Genomic DNA, 8,272 nt, shown 5'->3' with positions numbered 1-8,272 from the left:
AATTATATTTAAGTTTTCCCTTTGCATAGATTTTTCCGAGGATAAATTCTGTCTTTTCAAGTCCATGTTGTGTTGGGATTGGCCTTAGTTTGGCTCACCTCTTGGTGAAAAGCTCCATATGACCCTCATCAGCAATCAGGATATAGACACTTATTTTTTTAAGTTCTTCCGTCAAGATTTTAGGTTTATCATCAACAAAAATAAAAGGGTGTCATGGTAATACCAAGTAACTGGTTAGAATTCTTTCTTTTGCTATTAGATAACTCATAGGACAGCACAAACCTAAAGGTCAAAGGAACAAAGACCCTCAATTACAAGAAAAAAAAAATGAGGAAGAATAACTTTTTTAATCTGGGGATTGGCATTTTTGTTTTGTGTTTTTGTGTTGTTTTTTTTTAACAGTGTTTAATACAACAGTACACTCTTTCTGATAAGCCAACCACTGCAAAGGAGCACTTACTTCCAAGGACTTTAGAGCCATATAGTAAGACGATATCAATAACTTTGCTGATTGTGGACAACAAAGCTCTTAGACTTCGAACTGTAGTGTCTTAGGGCTGCAAGGAAATTTTTGTTAATGACCAAGCTGCAGATTGGCTGCCTACTGACTTTCAGAGCAGAAGTTAAAGTGTTAACTCATAATGAATTAACAAGCATCAGCTGCATTGCAGTAATGAATGTGCATGTTTGCAGTGCATCATATGACTACTCGGTACTTACTGCAGTCAGCTAGTATGTGGTAAGATTTTTGTTGTGATAACCTAGACATAAGAATGAGTCTTCCATCTACGTTCTCTTTGGAATAAGAACATAGTATTTCATACCTGTACAGCACCTGAGCAAGAAAAGCATCAGTGATAATTCTTTTGCTTGCTAACCCTTGCTGGTGACAAGAACAGGGTTTGCCCATTTTACTTTTCATGTCACCTGTTGGAACTTGTGCCTCTTGCTATTTAAAATCATTCCATAGCTGCAGAACGGTCTCCAGATGTCAGTGTGACTGATAACACATGATAACAAAGAGGAATCGAATGTAAAGGAACCATCTTACTTGTTTCTTTGCTGCCGCTCATCAGACTGTTTTCAAAGTTTGGGCAGTTATGAAAGCTTGTGACCCAACTTCCTCCATTATAACAATAAGGTGTTTATCTTACTTGTTTGACTTGCATGGCTTCTGGCAAGTAAAGGACCCAGAACAACCAGATTCCCTTGCTATCAAGAGCCAACTAGTAGCTGAAGTTGCAATTTCAGTATCTTTTAGCTGTTTGTTAAGGTGATGGGGTGTGTTCCGATGATAGCCTAGGTGGTACAAATAAGCCACTTTCCTTGAAATAATGAGAGAGCTAGAATTCCATAAGGCCAGGTTCTGGCATCTCTTCTACATTCCTATCGTAAATGTTGGAAGCACTGGTGGCTTGACGACAGGTGGCAACTGCAATTGCACAGACCCTCCCCAAACAGCCAGGGCGAAGGTATTTGATAGAAAACCAAGAGAAGTTTTTCCCTAGAGTTCCCTTTAGTGTCTCCACTTGGAATTGTGGGCAATGTTGGCTTTGTCAATAGGAAAGTTTAGCCTAGTAAAGGTTTAAGGGGTATTTGACTTTAGAGGGATCCCTGATAAAACAGAAATAATTCCTCTAGCTAGTGACTTGGCTTGAAATTCAGTGCTGCAGCATTGTGCTTGCTTATCAAACACCTCATTCTGTCTTCTCTGGGAAGACTGAATCCACTAGAAGCTTTTAAATTTTCCAATTAACCAAGCTGCTTCCCTAAAAAGAATCAAAGTCTAATGTGAATCACGGTCTTTCCTCAAATGGAATCACCAGGTTTCCTGTGAATGGTAAAATGGTGTAATAAGTAGACCTAGTTTTTAATTCTTATGTGTATTAGGGTAGCAACTGGAAATCCATAAAATATGGACTGCATGCTTCTCAGGCGCATGCAAAGAGGCGTTTCCTGTATCAGTGAGATTACAGTCCTGACAAGATTGATAAAGAGGGAAGTAATTGTTTTTATCTGTTTTGAAGGCAGAAAAACAGACTCCATTAGTTGTGCAGGGAGAGACAGGAACACCTTCCAAAACACCCCAAGCTGTATCCCAAGCCATTCTCCATCGATCTGTCTCTTCTCTATATCCTGCTGCGAGATAGGAGGTAAGTCCTGGGTGCCTATTTTGGTACTACTCTACCCATGTTAGATCTCTCCGCTCCCTACTACCTAAGTTTTCTTTGCTGGCTGCCAACAGCTCTCAATCCTATCCTGACATTAACAAAGACGATCTGTATTGTCAAGTGGATGGAGTGTGGGGCTACATGCCAACATTCCTGATTGCTTATCTCAGCTGTGCCACAGATTTCTTAACCCTTGTGCAAGTCATTTAATCTAGTTCAGTCTTTAAAATTGGGATAATGACATTTACGTAACAATTGGAGGTGTTTGTAACGAGCCTGAATAATGAATGCAATGCTGTGGCATACATTTCTCTGTCTTTATGTCAGTGGCTTTGTAGTCTGTGACCGTTGATAACTAGCTTACTTGTCGCACTCACGTGCCACCATTTTCATCGGGATTTAAATTTAGTGATACATTTTTATTTCTCAAGACTCAGGAATTCTGAGTCATCAGAGACTATTTGAAATTAAGTTTGAGAGGTAAGAACTATGTTCTTCAACCCTGTTAGGTGTTAATAGAGACAACTTGTTAATTGTTTCCTGTTCAGTGGAAATACCTCCTGCTGAAGGTAGGTTTGGGTTGCAGATGGAGACTGAACAGAGAGCCTCTCTGTATCAGGCACCAGTCTTCTGTGCAATTAGTCAAACAAGCAATAGCATTATTGTTCACTTATCTTTTTTGTTTATCTAAAGCCAGTCAAATTATATTTCACAGAACTGAGAGCCTTAGTAGAACAAAAACAGTATGTTTTTATGCTTATTTCTCAGTGTTACTGCCAGTGTTTCTCTTTATTTTTCCCCGGTGTCTTTCCTGGAGAAAGGAAGCACAACCTGGGTTAGAGTGCCGAGCTGCACTGTTCTGATTGTGTAACTGGTGTTAGGGAGGACAGGCTCAAAAGTGACATAAGACTCTTCTATTTCTCACGGCACTTCAGTCTGTAGGTGAGCGAAGAGGTGTTACCAGTCTGTTATATTCACCCAGACCAGCAAGCAGAGCTTCCAAGGTCGCTGCTGAACCTGGGCAGCTCAGAGCTGCTGTTATAACTGTAGCTCTTTTATAAATAGGATAGGCTCAGCTGATTAGCAGTCTTATCTCCATCAATTAATGAGGATAAGTGTTCATCATGTTGCAGACTTCATGCCTCATGCAAAATGTTGAGAAACTGCATGAGGTTACTGTGCACGGGGGAAAACCCCTGCCACTTCGAAATGTCTTTTTTAACAGCCAATATATATTCTTGTGGAAAATGGTTCTAGTGGTGATTTATCACTTTCATCTTAATAAATTTGGAAAAATCCATCCCAAGAGCCAACTCAAATGAAAATTTACTCCTTGGTTAGCTTTTGTAGTCAGTAATTGGGTATGGACAGGCACGGTTAACAAAGGCACTGTGTCCAAGCATGGCTCCTCTCTGCTGGGACGTGTTGTTTTATTGCAGCTTTTAAGATGAATGTTTTGACTCTGTAAAACTTAGTGCTATATTCCTTCCTAGTGTCATGTTGTCCCTTTATACTTTGAATATCTCTTTCAGCACCTGAAAGACGTTAGAGTCTCCAAGATATCATTAACTTCATACAACTGTGTATCATTTACTTAATTCCTTGCAGACTGGCTCTTAACATTGTCTGGATGGAGGATTAAAGAGAGAATGGGACTCAAAATACTGCACTTTTTAGAAAGTGGTGTAACATTGCCTATGGGATTTCCCCATATGTAGCAACTGCTTCCTCTTTTTCAAGTTCGTCTTGTCATTTGTTGACTGTCACTTCTTTGTAGCTCCCCAGTTTCCTGAAAACATAGATTTCTGCATGAAGGAAGAAGAAAAAAAACCCCAAATTGCCACATTCTCAAAGGGTGTAACTTCTCACTTTGTGGATTTATCCTGATATACAATCCCGTGAGCTACATGTATGAGTCTATGATCTCTTTAAAGTAGTATTGGTTGAAAATGCGATTTAGAAATTAGAAAACCGATTGGTTTTGGTAACTGTGAAAGATTGTTTTCTTGTTGGCATCTATACAGGGGCCTGATTGTACCTCTGTTGAAGTTTGTGACAAAGCTCCTGATGATTTCAAGATAGCGTGCACACGGAAACCAAATGCCTTTTTGTTTTGTTTCACCCTTGCTCAAAATTTGGTTTCAGATCAAGGACAGGCTGGAGAATGGTTTCCTGCATTTCAGGGGCTTATGTTGGTAGTCGAGATTAAGAGCAATTCTGATAGATTAAGGTGGCGTGCGTTCTCAAGCCAGAATTTTATGTTAGAAAGAGTATTTAACTGATGATCTAAGGAAAGATTAAGGTGAAAGCTTGTGGCAGTTATTGCAGGGTAGGCGAGTGTGAGTGAAGTGTGTGCAAACAACTACAGCCATAGCAAAGGGATTAAAAGGTGTGGCGTGAACTAAAGGGCAGAAGGCTGACGAAGGCCATTCAATATACAAACCTGTGCCTGATTCAAAGAAACTAATTCAATAGCCTGATTAACTATTAAGTAGGTATTCTTTATTGGCAGCGCTGGGTGCACAGGGGATCGCTCCACCTATCGTGCACACTGTTGGGCCTAATTGTGCAGCTTAAGTACATGTTCTACATACATATTCACTAGATTTCTAAGAAATGTTATACATATTAATTAGTTTTCTGGGAAACTATTAGCATATGCAAATGTCCTTTACGCAGGCGCATTGAAGGTCTCTGGTGGTCTTCAGGAGTCCTCTGGTCTTCTGTAGTCTTCCTCACTTGTCTGCTACTTGACCCTCCTCAGGTGATTTTGTGCAGTATGGTCCTTTACATGTTTTGATACATCAATGCTTGTTAGTGCTCTTATTATCTAAGTTTTCATTAGTGATGTAAAACCATATGGCTAGGTTAAGCTAAATTATCTACAAGGACGAGAATAAAGGCAGGAGTTCTTATCTTTTCTGGCCCTATCTCTTCAAGCAAGTCCTCTGCTTGTGCCTTCTCAACAAGATCGTAAATTCATCAAACAATTAAGTTTTGCGATTGCTCATGGCTCCCTCTTGCTCATCGCTCCCAACTACCAGTCTCTGACAGGCTTAATCCTTGACAAACACCAGTCCTTGGTATGTAAAGTTACAGAAAGATAATTATTAAGCAATAAGCAGTTCGTTCTCTATATCACGCCTGTCCTTAAATGAAACGTTACGGGTAAGATTACCTATGTTACACACCCGGCACCTTCTAAAACGTGCCGTAATTTCAGTGTCTCGTCCTGCGCTTGCCATGGGCCGCCTGGGCGATGACTGCCGAAGTCGCAGTGTTAAGAAAAGACCAAAACCACAGCAGGTCTTGGAGAAGCCTGCAGTTCGCTTAGTCTGAGGAGGGCTGGAGTCTAATTCGAATTGAAAGCAACAAGGGACTGAAAAGCAGAATGCAGCACCCCCCCGCCCTGCGGCCGCGCATGCGCAACGATTCCCGCCCGCCGCCGCGCATGCGCAGCCGCGCTGCCGCTGCCGGTGGGAGCCCGCGCAGGCGTGTGCTGCCCCGCCCGCTCCGGGCTGCGCAAGGGCGGGTCGCCCAGCCTGAGGGCGGTGCTGTGGCGCATGCGCGTTGCCCCGCCTGCGGGGCCGACGTTCCTGAGGAGGCGGGGAGAGGACGATGGAGGCGCGCAGGGTCCGCCGGCCCCGCTCACTGCCCGGGAGCGACCGCGGCCGCCGCCACCGCCAACACCACCGCCACCAGCACCACCACCGTCGGGGTCGACGTGCCGGCCTCTGAAAGGGGCCGAGGGGGCCGGGACGCTCCGTCGAGCGGGAGAGCAGGCCGGGGGGGGGGGGGCCCCGCGGTGAGTCGGGGGAACCGGGAGGGCGGTTGCGCTGAGGGGGGAGCACCCCGGAGAAGCTCGGCCGGGGCCGAGCGGCCTCCCGCGGCGGGGCCGGCTGCGGGGCGACCCCGTTTTTGGGGCTGCCGTCCCCGGGCACTGAGGCGGGGCGGGCGAGGAGCGGCGGAGCCCGCATCCCCTGCGGCTGAGTCCCGCCGGCCCGACCCGGCCCTGAGGCGGTCGTTTCCCGCGGCGGCGGTGACCGGGGCAGCCGCCTGGGGCGGCCCTCGGGAAACTGCGGGTTGTCGGTTCTTTCGCCGGCTTCCAGGGAGCGGCTGCTAAACCCGGGAGGACTCTTCAACGGGAACGCACCGTCGGTGCGCGCTAGTAACGTGAGGGGACAGGAGCCCTGAGGTAGGATAGTTTTCCGAAAGGATAGCAAGTAGAACCGCTTGATGTGGCCCGCGATCTCCCGGTCCCACACGGAGTGTGCGTGTGCCATCCACCTCCTCGTTTGTCTTAACGTCCGCCTTTCTGACTAAAGGATTGGCGGTGAGGTTTAGGTTATTGATGACTCTTCCTTGGTATTGTAGGGGAATGTGGTGGTGTTTCCGAAGCGGAAGGGTTAACAAATGGACTTGTTTTCCCTGGATATTTAACACGTGATAGTCACACTATCTGTTTTTTAGTAGAAATAGCACTTGAGTATGTAATCAAAAAACACGCTACTAAATTTTAACTGCTGTCAGACTGCTGTATTTCAATATGGAATACTAATTTGGGGTTTTTTCCTCAGGCAGACTAGAATACGAAGTTCTAAACTAAACCAAAAATGAAGTTTTGTCTGCCCGCTACAGTTGTTCTTTTTTGGATGAGAGGGGGTTTAGTGCCTTAGGGATGGAGTCATATACATGTAACCTTTATTGGAGCGCTTTCTTCAGCAAAATATAGTAATAAAAAATCTTCTCCACAAAACTAAGTGATTAAGCAAACAGGGATCTGTAGCAACGGGACAAGCGATACCATCTTTGGATATAATGTTGTCCTCTTATGGCCTAATACAAAGTTGATAGTAAGGTACAAAATGAGGAGTTCTGAATGGCTGATACAATTTCTAAGAAATTAGTAGAAATGCTGCAGTCTTGAAGGCGTGTTAAAAGTAGTGTGAGTATTTGGTCAGGATGGACCCTGCAGTAGTCCTCTAATCGTGGTGATTTATGGCAACGCATTTGACAGGAAAAGTTTGTTACAAAACAACAGCTTACAGGCATGCTCATTAAAAAGGAAATTAAATCGCTTGATGATTTGCAGCCTTATGCTCCTTTTGTAGCTGCTTGCATCAAAAGGTCATATTTCTTTGTATGCTCTTCAGTGCGATCAAATAGTTGAGAAGATGGCTTTTTAAGATGCGAGTGCACATAACTCTTACGTGGTCACCTGGGTGTGGATTGCATATATATGAAAGCTTAGTAGAATTGTTTCAGACTCCTTTGTAACTAGGACTCTTACAGTCTACCTGGAGTGTAATTCCTTAATAATAGTTGAACAGTGTAGTAAAGCTTTGATGATGTTATGGTATTGTATCCTTCTGTATAAAGATGGTTGGATGAAACCTCTGTGAAGTTCTGGTTCATGGGAACATTCATTTATAATGACAGAGAAGTTGAAGATGGGAAACTACAGTGAAAGGTTGGATACATGTGAGAGGTGACTCAACTGGGTACTTCATGTCACCATCACAGAAATTTAATATTGAATATTAACACTTTCTCGATTGTCCTTCATTCTGTAATGCTGAACATCTAAATGCTTTTTTTTTTTTTTTTTTTTTTTTTTTAAATTTTGGACATGACTTAGACCAGAGCAGCCTTTTCACTAGTTTGTGACATATGCTTAAACTTTTTGGATCCAATCCTGGAAGCTGTTCAGTGATAGTTTTGTCCTTATGTCAATTCTGCTTATTTAATAAAGGTCTTATGAGGGAATGTTAATTAAACAGTACATGGTGTAAGCTGTAGTTAAAACATCCTGAATTGGAAAGTATTACACGGAAGGAATATCAAGTTCTTAGGCTGTATTTAGTAGGTCTGTACACCGTCTTACTTCCAGTGTTGTTCTAATCTGATTTTCTTTACTGGCAGCACCTGTCAGATGAAGATACTTCAAACAAAGTCACTTGGAAACACACTTTATTTATTGTTTACTGTATAAATTTTTGTTCTCTGCACCTCTTAGTTAAGGGTGATGCTGTGAAATAGGATACATATGTATCAGCTGTGAAGTTACTGAGAACTAGTTCTCCATGAACTGCTTTCACAGA

At 43.4% G+C, this 8,272-nt stretch overlaps 1 protein-coding gene across 2 annotated transcripts in view; it reads left to right on the top strand.

Moving 5' to 3' along the window:
* Nucleotides 1–2,131: 2,131 nt before the first annotated feature.
* The window catches only part of NADK (NAD kinase), a 28,196-nt gene continuing 22,055 nt past the window's right edge, over nucleotides 2,132–8,272 (top strand). The window contains exon 1 of one of the 2 annotated variants that reach the window (XM_069782702.1): nucleotides 2,132–2,153. The gene's annotated coding sequence lies outside the window, so the exon portion shown is untranslated. Of the gene's footprint in view, nucleotides 2,154–6,298; nucleotides 6,367–8,272 lie in introns of those variants that run through there. The other variant, XM_009923283.2, reaches the window with a different exon arrangement.

This window comes from Haliaeetus albicilla, chromosome 4 (genome assembly GCF_947461875.1).
Source record: "Haliaeetus albicilla chromosome 4, bHalAlb1.1, whole genome shotgun sequence".
In the NCBI taxonomy this organism is placed as follows: domain Eukaryota; kingdom Metazoa; phylum Chordata; class Aves; order Accipitriformes; family Accipitridae; genus Haliaeetus; species Haliaeetus albicilla.
This window is presented reverse-complemented; position numbering and strand designations above follow the sequence as displayed.